At 39.3% G+C, this 15,127-nt stretch overlaps 1 protein-coding gene across 7 annotated transcripts in view; it reads right to left on the bottom strand.

Annotated features, from left to right (window-relative positions):
- Positions 1-9,507, bottom strand: part of sptbn4a (spectrin, beta, non-erythrocytic 4a) — a 58,339-nt gene extending 48,832 nt beyond the window's left edge. For 5 of the 7 annotated variants that reach the window (XM_037120534.1, XM_037120538.1, XM_037120536.1 and 2 more), the window contains exons 1-3: positions 9,394-9,507; positions 8,617-8,716; positions 7,122-7,285 (exon numbers count right to left, since the gene is read on the bottom strand). The gene's annotated coding sequence lies outside the window, so the exon portion shown is untranslated. Of the gene's footprint in view, positions 1-7,121; positions 7,300-8,616; positions 8,717-9,074; positions 9,237-9,393 lie in introns of those variants that run through there. The other 2 variants (XM_037120535.1, XM_037120537.1) reach the window with 2 other exon arrangements.
- Positions 9,508-15,127: the final 5,620 nt, after the last annotated feature.

Raw genomic sequence — 15,127 nt, 5'->3', positions numbered from 1 at the left:
AACAGTCGTTTTGTTTCTTCTTCTTTAATTTCACAAGTGAAAAGAAGAGAATGAACATGTACAGAGGGGTCATAACTTTGGTTTGACAATTTGTAGACCGACTTCTTCATCTTCCTGTCGGTTTTCTTGGTAATGAAATAGAAAAGACACAAGTGTTATCTTCTTTTGACTTTTCTTTGAGACAAGATGCAGCTTGTTTTATTGATCTGATTTGATTTCAAAGCAGTTTCACTACTGAACACAAGATGGAGGCAAATATTCAGTAAAGTGGTAGGAACAAAAAACGACTGAATTCAATCTGAAAACAAAAAAAAAAAAAAAAGGAAAACAAATAAAAGGCTAAAATGTGACTCGTGTGCAGTTGAGTTCATTGTCATAGTTTACATATAGATACAAATGCCCCCTGCCACAGATTTATGTAAGGATGCAAACAACTATGTCTGCTGTAGAGACTGAACAGCTTGTTCATAAGGGTCTATTTGATGTTGCAGTGCCATGCCTGGGCAGGTGAAAATATCGCAGCCAATTATTCTGTTTTTGTTCAGTTTAGAAACACATTTTCCCTGGACTATTCTCTCTCTGTCACAAAGCTGCACCGCAAAACATTTCATGTCAGACGAAGTAAACAAAACATGGATGCAAAGCCAGGGAAAACAATGCTGTAGGTTACATTATAAAGGAAAATAACATTCTGTAACACTGACAAAAGTCATTTGGATTATTAGTAATAATACATAAATACATGTATGCATAATTCAGTGTTTGATAAGAAAACATCAGAACTGTACTGTACTGTAAGTTAGTTATTACACAAACAAACACATGTATTACACTAAAAGCTATTCAATACAAGAATACACTGTTTAGTCACTTCCTCTGTGCTTTGAAAGGGTGCAGCAGCACCCAACTTCTATACCGCTCTTCTTCTCTTCTACTCCTCTAACACAATCTAGTGTGCAACAGGCAGCTTTTATTCATGGTCCTGCTATAACCTGACCTCTCTGTTGACAAGGGTGCAGAGCGATCCCCGTCAAACTTAATTTCCTGAAAAATCTACATCTATATTCAGTCTAATTACATTCAGCCCTGCCTGGACAGCTGGAGAAAGAATGACCCGATCCTGGATCAATTCCATGAACTTCTCTCCATTTTGTTTTTTATTTATTAGAATTAATTTACATGTGTACACCTGTTGCAAATGGCTGGGGATTGTACTTGTGTTGCATAGGTTTAGCAATTATCTGTATAATGGATGGATAAGAAAATATCAAACTGCCTTTTCATGTTTGCAGAACAATATCTGCTCTCTCCTTAAATTCAACACAGGGATGCCGTCTAGTGCGCTCACAGAGAGGCCTGTCAGCCTGGGCAGACTGGTGCTGACTCTGAGGATGAATACATGTTTTGAGAGACTCCTGCTAATGAGGCGTAACCGCTCCTTTATTGATAAAAACATCAGATAAGCTGGACTGGTCGACTATAAAGCCATGGTTTGTTGAGCAAGCAACTCGAGTGCATTTGTTTCAGAATGTTTGACCTCTTAAGATGGCAGTTCCTATGATTTTTAAACATGTTTGTTTCCTTTTACACAGGAGTTTACACTTTGCTGATGTTCAACCAGCTTTGTATCACTACAATGTTGGTGGTATATGCAAATGAACAACAGCAGAAATTTGCCAAATGACACATAACATGTCATCTGGAGGATTTCAGGACTGTTGCTACTACAGACTGTTGCTCTACACTGGGGCTTCTTGTCAAACTCCCATTATATTGTGATCAAACAGTGTGGATAAACTATAAGTTCCTGTGACTACACTGTATTTCTAACTCAGAAAGTTGCCACCATATTGTTTCTGTATTGTGAAAACTGAGGCTGAAAAAACTCAACATCATACAGTGAAACAGGGCAGTGCTGATCAAATATGAATCATGATGCTGATCACTGTCTATTTCTCACCTAAATGTATTTGTTACCTCACTGTTTCCTGTTTCAAAACGGACTCTGAGCAAAAAACAAGCCCTCAGTGGGAGAGTTTATTGGGCCAGTGCAGCGTAGTGCATTCTGGTTGTTGTAGGTTTTCAAGCTTTTGTGTTAATACGACAGCTCTTTATCTCTGTTTTCTCTGGTTGTGGGGCACCAAATTCAGGAACACTGGGGTTTTTTGACTGTATAGGCAGCACAGTTTTATACAAGGGTCATCTTTTCAGCAGTGATATATTTCTTTGTCATGTTAGAAAGGCCTGTCTCTGATTTATTTATTTAGTGTTATTTGAAATCAGTTAATGAAGTTCAGCACAAGTTCAGTCTGGAAGACTATCTTATTGTTCAACAATTCACAAACTCTTCAACTTCATCAGCTGACTATGGACGTTAAACCAACCAGATTTTGCCAAGATTAAATCAACCATTAACAGCGTTGCTGTCAACCTTTTAAATCTTTTCTCCCCTCTGCTGTTGTTAGCTGTTGTCTCAGTGCAAAAATCTTCCTCCAAATCCACATCCAGTTTATGAAAACTAGTGCTCAGTTTGGGATTAACAGAAAACACCTCTTCACCTGGATCTTCAGCCATCATCTCCATCCCATGACCACCAGTTTCTAGGCTCCATCAGAGGGTTTTCTATACTACTCATGGCTTCACCTTCACTGAAAATATAATGGATGTCACGATGATGCCTAATCACCACAGACTCATCTGACGTGCACTTTGCGATAAATATATATTCATTCAAAAAGTCTCTCCTGATTGAAATACTTGCACTATGAAGTGCTAGGAAGGCCTACCCCTTTCATATTGTTAATATAGTGATAAAGTTTACATTTAAGGGCATTATAGCTAACTGTGCATGACACTTTTCTGTGAAGTGCTGTTTGGTTTTGGGTTTTTCTTTTAAGGTGGGATTTGTCAGATAGAGTTTAATAAGGATCTTGTGCGACCTTATCTCAATCGCAGGGGGATGCTGTGGATTAACACAACAAATAATGGAAATAGTACTGCAACGAATAATTTTTTAAAGGGAATAATTAACTAATTTAATTAAATGAGAATTATGTAACACATTGCTTTTGCTGAGAAATGACCTCAGCAATGAAGGCCACAACTCAAGGCAGAGTGAAAGGTCAGCCATCGCAGAAAGAAAAGCGTGGGGGAAGGGGCTCTCCAATGCTGCTCGATCATCTAGCAAGCGGTTCTGAAGTAGATTCCTACTGAGCGCTTTGCTCCTGTTAACTGCAGCTAGCTCGGAAACATGAGCCCATCTGATGCCACATCACTCATGTGGACCAAACTGATTCTTGAGTTCATATAGTATAAACATCAATCAACCCCAACACACCCTGGCTGACAACACTGACTGCTCTGAAGCTCTTGATCGTCAGCTCAGAGATGTGTCTGAGTGACTAGTTTGCTACGTTCAACTAAAAAAGCTTCTCCTAGCGTTTTAAGTCCAATAAATACATACAATCCCCTGCAGACTGTTGGAACAGCAAGGTCAATTCCTTTATTTTTGCTGTACACTGATAACATTTGGGTTTGACATCAAAAATGAATATGAGAGATTAATATGTCAGCATCCATTTCTGGGTATACTATTTACATCTAGATCTGTTAGAAACTCAGAAGATAGCACCTTTTGTTTGAACCCAATTTTTCAAGTGAGCAAAATAATTGGAACATGTGACTGACTGTGACTTTTTTTGCTGCCCAGGTGTATCCTATTACATTGACGATTCGAACAATAAATAGGCTGAATGTCTACTCTCAATATCAGCATTGGGTTTTGCCTTTGCAGGCTACATTTATAGTTACAAAGGTGTAACCAACATGAAGACCAGAGAGCTATCTGTGGGAGAAAAGCAAGCAATTTTGAAGCTGAAAGACGATGGAAAATCAATCAGAGCCATTACTCAAACATTGGCCATAGTCAGTACAACCATTTGGAATATCCTGAAGAGGAAAGAAACCACTGGTGTACTCAGCAACAGATGTCAAACTGGTAGACGAAGGAAAACATCGGCAGTTGATAGCAAAACATTGTGAGAGCTGTTAAGAAAAACCCTAAAACAAATGTAAGTGACATCGCCAACAACTTCCAGAGGGCAGGAGTGAAGGTATCACAATCCACCATTCGTGGAAGACTCGGGAGCAAAAGTACACACCAGAGGATGCAAACCACTTCATTAGCAATAACTATAGGAAGGCCAGATTGGAGTTTGGCAAAAAGTAAGGAGGTGAGGCTCATAAGTTTGGGGACGAAGTTTTATCGACTGATGAAACAATGATTAACCTTTACCAAAGTGATAGAAATGCTAATGTGTGGAGAAAAGAAGGATCGGCTCACGACCCCAAACACACAAGCTCAACTGTGAAACAGTGTTTTCAGTGTACGGCCAAAATACAGAACAAGTACATGAAAAATGCTTCCAATATAACATAACAACCCAAGCTTTAAAGCTATTACAGATGAAAGGTAATTACGTTATCCTGCATCTTGAACTGGAAATAAATGTGGGTAGAGGAAATAAAGGAATAGATAACCTTGAGGACTGTAATGCCTCAAAGCAAGAACTTGTGTAGTTGAGCCTTGGCTGACTGTGGCAGGAGAGCAGAAAGGTGACACATGTACCAATCCACCGTGGATAACTTGCTTGGCTGACATTGAGGTCACAGACACACAGGGATAAACTTAGAATGGAGGATGGCAGTCCTGGCTGTGAGATCAGAGGGACTGTATTCAACGTCAAGGTGAAGAGGCTGCTGGTTTATGAATTTGAAATAGTGAAGCCAATCCCTAATGTAGTCTGTAGCTTTGATTTTGTCTTGGTCCTATGACCTGCATCTTTGCCTTTTCATTAAATTCCGGCTCTCTTCATTTGCCAGTACAAGTTGTTTATCTGCTTTGAGACGGAAAAAAGCTCCTCAGCCTTCTGTTGATATGCAGCAGGAAATAACCAGGGGCAGGGAAATTTGATGACATTTACTATTCTGGCTATATTCATCTAGAGGCACATGCGCACCCATAGGCATGCATGTGCACGCGTGCATACACACACACACACACACACACACACACACAGAGAGAGAGAGAGAGAGAGAGAGAGAGAGAGAGAGAGAGAGAGAGAGAGTGTTTTATCTCCTGATGGTCTATTTATTCCATGCAGGCTATGGATTTTTATACAGTATGTAAACAATTTTTTGTATTGTCTCACTCCCCCCTTCTCTCTGTTTGCTGCATTCAGCTCACCAATTGATTCCTCTTCAAATTCAGCTCCGAGGACACTCTGTTCCAATTAAGGCTGCATCATAAATGCAACGAGAGAATCTGACAAAAGCACAGTCTGAAAAACATCTGCTGTGTCTTTCAAAATGTCTGCGTCCAGACTGAAACTCCTTAGATCTCCGTGTTGCGCCCTCTCAGCAAAAGCAGTAACTGCTTGCGTTGTACAAGAAAAGTTATTCAGAGCTGTCAGTAATAATTGGAACACTAAATTTGCGTGCGTAATCCTGCACAATACTATGGTGGTCCCCGAGACCCCAATGCACAGCAACTTTAGAAAACATCCAAATGTAGCAGGCAGAGAAAATGCAGCAGGCAAAGAAAATGCTGCGAATAAATACCCAGACAAAGTCACCTATTCAAATTGTATGCAGCATAAAAATGTGTTGAAAACACAAACAACACATACACACAAATACAGAAATTCACTGCAAATACAGAATACACATTTATTCTTTAATGATGTGCCACTTCTCACATTTTAGTACTGGCTTTTGGTTTCTCTATTTCCCTGTGTGTCTGCATTTGTACTGATTTACTGCATATGTGATGAAGGTGATTTTTTTTTGCGTGTGTTTACGTGATTTGTGATTTGTGATTTGGGTTTTGTGTTTAAGATACCAAAAAAAAACCAAAAAACGGAACGAGTTGACTATGTTGGAGGACTGCACTTCTCTAGGAGCTTCACATATCACCGAAAGTATATGACAATCTTCAGGGCTTATGACCGAAAAACCTCCACCAACTGGTTCTACTGGTGAAGCTGTGCGTGAAAGCATGTACAAACAGTTGTTGTTAAAACAAACACATATGTACTGAGTTGACCTTCCCCAGTGCACAGTAAGTAGGTAAAAAAAACTCACTTGTCTGTCCTGAAGAGTAACGGTTGGTATCAAGCTGTGGTTTGTCCATATTGGCCTGTGCTCTGTTCATTAGTCTTTGATTTGTCCATATCCCAGTAGGCTTGAGCTCTGTTCACTTGGCTTCAATTAGGTTTAGTACAAAGAGGCTGCTGAGCTGCTCAGTGAGCTTCAAAGCCTGTGGTGTTTTTGTTTTGACATGCAGTAGATATGTGCTGTTGTTCTCATAAAGTATTTGTACTAAACGATCATTACTATGATGTAGTGGCTGCTTTGAATTTATAGCACTTTAATCAAACATCTACTGTAAGTTGTCATGACTATGACAGTAGTAGAAGTTGGGGCTGCACAATGTGGCAAAAAAATCACTTGCAATTATTTTGACAAACACTTCAATTGTAATATGATTCACCGTTACTGGGAATGCTCATTTTATTTTTACGTCACGATTTTCATTTTCTAAAAAAAAAAAAACACTAAATCATGACGTGAAACATCAGGTTTTCTTTTGTTTGGAGAACAAGATACGTAGACCAGGGCATCTTGGCAGAACTACAGTACTTCATTTTAATGCTGTTTTTATTATAGTTGGTGGAGCGTGTGTCCCATGTACAGAGGCTGTGTTGCAGCAGTGTCCCGGGGTTCAAGTCCAACCTGTGCTGCATGTCATTCTCTCTCTCTCTCTCTCTCTCTCATCCTGTTTCCTCTCATGTCTCAAAGCTATCCTATAAATAAAGCCATGAAAAGGCCAAAGATCGAAGTTGAGGTTTCTTGTGATTTAGATGTTGCCCTTAGCCACATTGGGATTTCAATAATATTTCAATCAACTGTGCAGCCCTCTAGTAGAATTACTGTTTTATCATATTAGCAAGTTACTTTACAAGGCTTGCAAAGCAGGCACACTATCATTGCTCGACTTACAGACACATACAAGTGGACTTAACACACAAGAAATCAAGACTTCCTCTTTTTCTCTGCCTCACCTCAAGAATGTCAAGATGGATGTCATTTCTCCAGGTGCTCTCTAACATCATTAGTCAAGATGCCAGGCTGAAAAGATGGGTAATGTCAACGACGCAGCCATTGCCCTTGGTCATGTTTCAGGCGCCATGGATTGTGGAGTTCTCGAGGAAATATTTGATCTGCCCTGTAACACAGTACCTTTGATGAGAGAGGTGAAAACATGGAGCTGTGAGTGTGTTCAGTTAATTGAAAAAAAAAAAAAGAGGAAAAAAAAACCCTGTGACTGCTTCTCCTCCTTCGGTGTTTTTAACATATACAAATGTGCACAGCAGGTTAGAGACTTCACCAGGCATTTATTTCAACAAACTGAGGAGAACTTCAATTTCACAAGCTAACCTCACCCTCTGACAGCCTGTACATGTCTACGTGCCCCTTCCCCCCAGTCCACTGCCTATTAACTCAAAGGTCAATAAACACAAGCCCACACCGAATGGATTTTGAGACGCTGTCAGTAGCTGACATTTTCAATAGAGTACTTTAATTTTACACAATTAACTAAAATACAATCATTTGCTCTGACAGTTGTCAGGGTGTGTTATATTTGATTATCGCCTTGTTTCATTTCAACCCACACGTATGGAGTTATAAGAGATTAGTTCGAACATTTTTGCAAGGAACTTTTCACTTCACCATTGCAATTTAAAGTTGGGTTGTTTAACTGAAATGACATGTTCCCAATACGCCCATTCATTGGCATGCTGTCCAGCCCTGTGTAGCCTTAACAACTTAAGGAGGGCACAGAGGATAGATTACTTAAAGCTAGTAATTTAGTTAATAAAGTGGGTCTAAATAATTGCAAAAAGTAAATTGGTCTTTTAAAAGGTTATCTGTACACTGACATAGGGCGACCTCTCAGGAATATAAAACGACACCTTGTTAAGTGTTTGGACAGGCTCATTTCAGCAGCTATTTTCGCTGCTGCACCCTTAATTATTTAATTTTCTCCCCTTCTTGGAACCCACCTCTAATGGATTGATTTTTTCCAGGGAAATTGGTTTATAAAGCCTCTGTGAAAATAGAGGGTGGCAGGGAAGTGTCAGAAGAGAAGAAAGAGGGCTGTAGAGGGTTTTGGAGGAAAATAGTGGGTTAAGATGCAAAGGCGGACAATGTTGTAAATAAGATGAAATTCATAGTTTCTGCCTTGACAGGCTCTCTGTGCAATTACAGCCTCTTGTATTCCAAAAGCTCCCTCTAACCGTTTACTTGAAACCGTTTCATCAAAGCCACACAGCAGACAATTAATATCTGTGAATGAACTACAACATCCTGAGGTCAAATGAGTATTGGACCTGAGCTGATGTCTTCCAGAGAAACAGAGATTTTCATACATGTTTGTACAATCTCATTCAAATTAGTGTCCTCTGGGAGAGACAGCAAAGGCCTTGAATGTAATGAGAATACCAAAGAGTTTGTGTCATTAGTCATAGATAAAGATACATTATATGCCAGACTTACTTGGCCTCTGGGGCTTTACTGTATTTTTCTTTGACTGAGGTTTTCTTCTTTTCCTCCTGTGCGCAGAGACTCACAATTTAATCAATTCCCCTTTCTGAGCCTGAGAAATAGAAAGAAAAGGCAATTACCGAAGGAGAAAATATGATAAAGGTAAAGAATGGAACCCCAACTGTCAGAAGAAGATGGATTAGTTTTGTTCTGTTAGGTAAGTCAAACAGGCTTTATATTTACTGTGTGGTTAAGGAAAATGAAACCCAAACATCATAACATCAAAGCTTGACTGACATGCATAGAGCGGTGGTCTGCAGGGGATTACACCATGATTGTATGGGGTTATCAGTGAACTCAATAATCCAATGTAAATTTACACACAGCATCAAATCAAATGTCTTATCCCTCGAATAATAACTAAAATGAATTATTAATAATGGATGACATGTTTAATGAACACTGCTTACCACTGGCTTTAATTACGGTTCATCAGACACTTTGTGAGGACAACACATTCTCAATAACGTTGAGGTAATAAATAAATAAATAAACAAATAGCTGAAAGGAAAATAAAACCCCAGTTCCCCCCAGCTAAGGGTTAATAACTTAATGAGTAATTGTTTTGTAACGTTATTGCAGCACTTAGCACTAACATTAACCTAGCTAACATTTTCGTGGTGCACTTCAGCTAACGCCGTTAAACTAGCTAACGCTGTTTTCACGTTGCGTACAAATTATACATTTATATAATGAAAAAATGAAAATAAAAATAAATTTCAATTATACCTTGTTTGATACAATGACGACTGACACGCATTCTTGTTGACCTTACAAAAAAAAAAAAAACTTGAACAAGTGTAAATTATTTAATCCTCCATATTGGTGGGGTCGACTGGGAAGATGACGCTGTGCTGTGAGCGCCCCCTGCTGGTTCTTTTCCTGTGGAGGACAACAGGTAGAGGATCTACTGGCATCCTGTAACATTGCCTGTAACAACATCTCATTAAAAAAACTACCTCCTAAACAAGGTTGTGCTTGTAGTTTCAAAAATAGCCAAAATAAATAACTTACTAGTAGTGTAGCCAGTAGACCCCCCCATGACATTTCCATGGATTAGTTGTTGATAAAATCCCTTTCACAGTGTGGTATCAAATGTAGCCTGGGCTATGTAAAATGTTACCTAAAACATGCAGTCCAAGGATTATTTTTTTTCATTCAGTTTTCATGTTAAGTACGTCCAGTTTGTGTCGAACAAACCCAGCAGGTGAGCCTATTTGACAGCTCTCACTCATATTATCCAATATCCTCAAAACCTCCTCTTCAGCAGCGGACAGATTACTGCTGGTTTTACAGGGAACGCATTCTGTCTGCTGCACACTGAAGCCCTTTTTAAAGCATTTTACAAGGTGTGGCTTTATTCCCTCAAGCAAAGAAAGACAGTGGCCCAAAACCTTGCACGTATGCAAGAAGAAGCAAGATACAGCTCGTATATGATGACCCATGGCCTACGAGTGTGGGCATTTTGAACACCAGCTGAAATACATTGCACAACATAAGTAACACATGACATTTGCATATCACCAAGACAAAAAAAATGTGTGTTTACTTTAGAGTATTTGATGTGGAACTGTATTTATTTGGGACTTCAGGGAGAATGGCGTCCTACAGTTCCTACAGTCCACTTGTTATTGTTCTTGTGCGCAGCTTTACTGAATCACAGCCTCATCAAGTATTTATGCCGCACATTGCTCAGCGTATTATTAGAAACGTTTTACTGTATGAGATATTGTCCATGACACAATAATGCTCGCACAACAGCTTCCCATCAGTCCTCATTTACATATGCAAACATTGTTCTGTATTTGGTGTGCGAACATCGGAGGGCTCTTGTGTATTTATAGTCATCTGTAGTAGCTCTTAGAAGGAGCATGAAATTAATACACAGTTAATGCAAACAAAATTGAAAGGAATCTGTGATGCAAATCTAAGTGCACATCATACATTTTCTTTTCCTGTAGGTTTGTTAGCGGTTTCCACACAACAACAAAAAAGTTCTACAGGTCGGTCAGATTCAATGAAATGGCTGATTTGAAATCCAATTTTTTACCAGCAGGGCTGACCCTCAGGCAGGACTGACAATGCTCTTAATTTGGCTCTGAACACGCCACATTCACAATTCTCAATCCCGCACAGAACCGTAATGCATATAAACTGAGGCAGTCCCTCTGGACCTGTACTGCAAGGTGCGTTTTAAAAACCTGTTGTTATGTCATCAAGTGTTCTTCGAACTGTGCATTATTTCTTGTGTGCGTTGGGTAATTGGCTTCAAATTGTACATGCCCGCTGAGAAATTGTGTACCGTACTTATTTGTTTTCTTATGCATTGTGTTGACTGTGCTGCATCATGACGTTGTGTTCTTCACATTTCAATACCACAATGATCTATTCCAGATTTTTTTCTTTTTCTTTTAGACATTAGACTTTTACTTCTACCAACTCTTCCTTTTACTACTTTTAATGATTAGAAACTGGCCGGCAGTATTTGTCTTGTGCAGGTATTTGTGTTGATGACAGATATATGAAAGAGTTTTTATTTAAGTTTTTATATTTTGACTTGTCGTAGTTGGAGAACACAGTTACAAATCAGTGCTGCTTACAGCGTTAAGTCGATTTTTGTTTTCAGATATTTTTGTAAGCTTTGTCAGTGTGACAGTGAGCCAGCGTGCACAATAGCAGGACCCCGAAACTAAAGCAGCCAAAAGGCATTCAGCCGTTGTCAATTTAATTACTGACACCTGTACTTTGACATGACAAAATGTCCGCCGTGGAAAAGTTCCGTTGTCGCGCCGGGTGTTTCCTGTTGTTGATTGGCTGTCTCTGGCCCGAGCAACGTTGGATTGTTTATTTCTGTGGGCCGCTGGTTCGGTGCGTCATGAAGGTCTGTTTATAGACCTTCCTCACAACAGACATCTTACCTCGTCAAACACAGCTGCAAGGTAACATGATTAATGGCTGAATTCCATTCAGGTGTGCCAGTTCCAGGGACATTGTATTGTGTGCCAGCTAACTGGGACATTTAAAACAACAAAATATAACTATCTGGGGAGAGATCCTCTCCTCCTCCGTTTGTTTGTTGGTTGGACTGTCGGCAGGCTTACGCAAAAAACTGTTTAACAGATTTCCATGAAACTTGGATGGAGGGATCCCATAATTTTCCTAACTTTCTTTAGGACTTTATCTTATGCCTATCTAAGCCAACGCAGTTATCATTTTCACGCCCAGCGCCCATGCTGTATAAATAGCATATGTACCTGCACCTGTGCACCCTTGGGTCTTAAAATAAGGTGTGGTCAGGTGTACTGATGGTGCACTGCTGTCTGGAGGCAGCACAAAGCGACTGTAGTTAAGTTACATCACTTACATTAAGTAACTGAAGTTACATACATAATGTAAGAATGCTGCTAAGTGAAGTCACATAAATAACATAGTTATTTACAGCCAAAGCCAAGTTGTTTTCTGGCCTAAACCAAACCAAACTGCGAGCGACTGACAGGCACCCCGGACTGACGAAGGTCCATCGTAACACAGTGCTTCACCGCTGCACAGACACAGCTTTCAGCGCCCTCAGGTCTTCTTTTGTTTGTCTCTTTTAAGGGAAGATGAGCACAGCTCCCATGGAAATTTGAGTTGCAGTCCCATAAACTATTTAATTTTATTATTGTCATTTTGTTTGTTCACTTTGCATTACAGTCAAAATCGCCGAGCCTTCACTCAATAACAAAGCAACATTGTTTCATGCCTGGGAACAGTCAAGCTTCCACAATACTTACCACAATATATTTAACATTTCAAATGGAAAAGATGTCCTGCTTCATCACTTTAGTTTTCGCCTCTGTTGTTCTGTAATTGCCTTTGAAAGTGTACATGCAGCAGAACTAATGTGCTTTGCTTGCTTGATTCTATTGAAATGTCAAATTGTTTTCTTGGGAAAGAGTAAGCTTGCTGGTCAATGATCCTGAAAGACAATTCAATTGCCTTGTAAAAGGATGGCTTGGGGCTTCGGAAAGACGATTCTGTTCCAGTGGAAAGAGGGTGTTTGAAAAATAAACACGGAGCTTGCTGACTGAAATGTGGCTTTTTTTTTCAGTATTGCTTTTTTTCTTCTTTTTTTTTTTTTTTAACCCTTTTATTTAAGTATGCACTGTAAGAATGTAGATTTACACAACATGCAAACATTCAATGCATCCTTCATCTCTGAACACTAACAGCTCAACATGGGTTGACAATTAATCCGTAATTTAAATGCTGGAACATTAGTATGCAGATCTGGAGCGCATTAAAGAGTGTGGTCAGCCTCATGCAACCTCTATATGCTGTCTGAAGTGAGCAAAATCAAGGCAAATATTCACCACAGTAAAGAGGCCAGTGTTTGATAGTGAAACTGCTCATTTGTAATGTAAAAGAGGCGCTGATTATGCGATTGAAGTGTAACAACAGGAATATGAAGTGACTCCTGATACCTTTTTATGACTTTGTGCACGCTACATCAATGCTGAATAAAGTAAAGAAATGATGTAGCAGAAAGTGCCAACATCACCCCTGGTAAACAGATTCCTGTCTGTATTCTAGTCTGAATAATGCTACACAAAGCACAACGGACTAATGAGGAAAATCTCTCTCGATAATAGATTGTTCATGACAAAATAGTGCATAACTGGCTCATTAAGACAAGGGCAATTTACTGTGTTATCAGCCACTGCAAGCTTCATCTGGCTTAAAATAGCACATTAACTCGTGTCAGCAGAGTGACACTCTGTGATAAATGCCTCAAAAACAGAGAGGCTGAAATGCTACAAGACAAGGAGAGCGTGAAAAAAAGACCAGCAGACGCCCAGATGCACGTATTGAAAAACCTGTCAAATTCCAGAAGTGCATACAAGATATTGGTGAATACATTGATTCATAATCAGAGTGTTTAAGAGCTGGACAGAAGCCTGAGAATATGCCAGCAGTGTCGGGAAGGTTTCTTTAGAAATTACATAGGCTACAGATTACTAGTTACACTGTACTGTACAAATGTAAACAGTAGAGGTGCTGTGATATATGGGTATTATGGATAACCATAATAATAAAACAGACATTCCAACACAGATATTAAGCCGTCTGCTTATCAGTTCATTGGCTTGTATTTTCACTATTCATCAAATGCAATTGTTCTTTTTGTGCACTTTTGTACAGTCATGGTTTCAGACTCCCTCCACCTCCCTACACTCATATTTTGACTTTACTTTATTTGACAGAAAGAGACAAAACGCACAATAAACAAAGTAAAAGATGAATCTGACGGATAGCTTTTGTTTTATTATTTCTTTTCAAATGTTCAACAAATAACACAGTAATCTTTGTTATTGTGCATTCATTTGACCATGAATCAGGTAGTAAAACCTGACAGCCCTAACACAGTAAGTAGGTAAGTGAGTCACTATAAATTGCTATTGTACAATACATTTGGCAATAAATAAGCATTAAAAATGTGAATTTTAAATTTCCAGACTGCTGTCTTATTATTAACAGTCCATCAGCAATGTGTGAAAACTCACATCTCGTGAACAGTGTTGAGAAAACTGTAGGTGCTTTTCTTGCACAGGGCTCCTTCCTCAACAGACATAAACGAGTTAATGAGCTGACTTAAAGATTAATGGGCAACATATTGAACAGGTTTCAGAGGTATTGCCTTGCACTGGATTCCCACCAGAAATTTTGCGAGGCATCTTAAAAATGGAGACCAGGTCGCAAAAGCAAGATGGTACGCAGCACACAGTTTGACGCTCTCGATGATCTTTTCACATTTAAGTTATTGTGTGACCTCTTGGTCACAAACACTCTCTCATGACGATTTACAATCGAGCATTTACTGTTTTGGACAGGAAGCTGATAAGACCTACTGTGTTACGTTTATATATATATTTTTTCAGATTTGCTCATCTTAACCGCATCTATAAATGCCTGCATAATGAGGTATGTTTCGGGCTCAGTAACACAGAGCAATCAGTGGGGATTGTAAGGTAAGGTAACAGAAATCCTCATTTGGACAAACAGCTTTTTCTCTCTCAGCACTGGATCCTGACTGGGATCATTTTCATCTCGAACTAAAACGGTTTTTGAACAGGGATCAGTCATGTCATGAATGATCTGGTGTTTCTTGTTTTATGGTGTTTCACTGAATTACAGCTTTTATCTTATATCGAATCGTATCTTGTATGCATTTATTGTTGAGTATGTGTTTGTATCGACTTTTGTGCATTTGTTGCTGACTTATATGTACAGTATTATAACTTAGGCATTGGAAAGGAGCTCGGGCTATCATTGCTGTGGTGTGTGGCATCAGTTTATGCTACATTCTTGTTTATGCACACCCTTTACACCCTTTACAAATACAAAATAAGGAATAGGGAATAGGTCAAAACTAGGTATTCCTGCATAGCAAAACTATGCAAAGCAACACGACAGTTATCTTGTA

This window comes from Acanthopagrus latus, chromosome 13, assembly GCF_904848185.1.
Source record: "Acanthopagrus latus isolate v.2019 chromosome 13, fAcaLat1.1, whole genome shotgun sequence".
NCBI lineage: Eukaryota > Metazoa > Chordata > Actinopteri > Spariformes > Sparidae > Acanthopagrus > Acanthopagrus latus.
The sequence above is the reverse complement of the archived record's forward strand: the minus strand, read 5'-3'. Positions and strand labels throughout refer to the sequence as shown.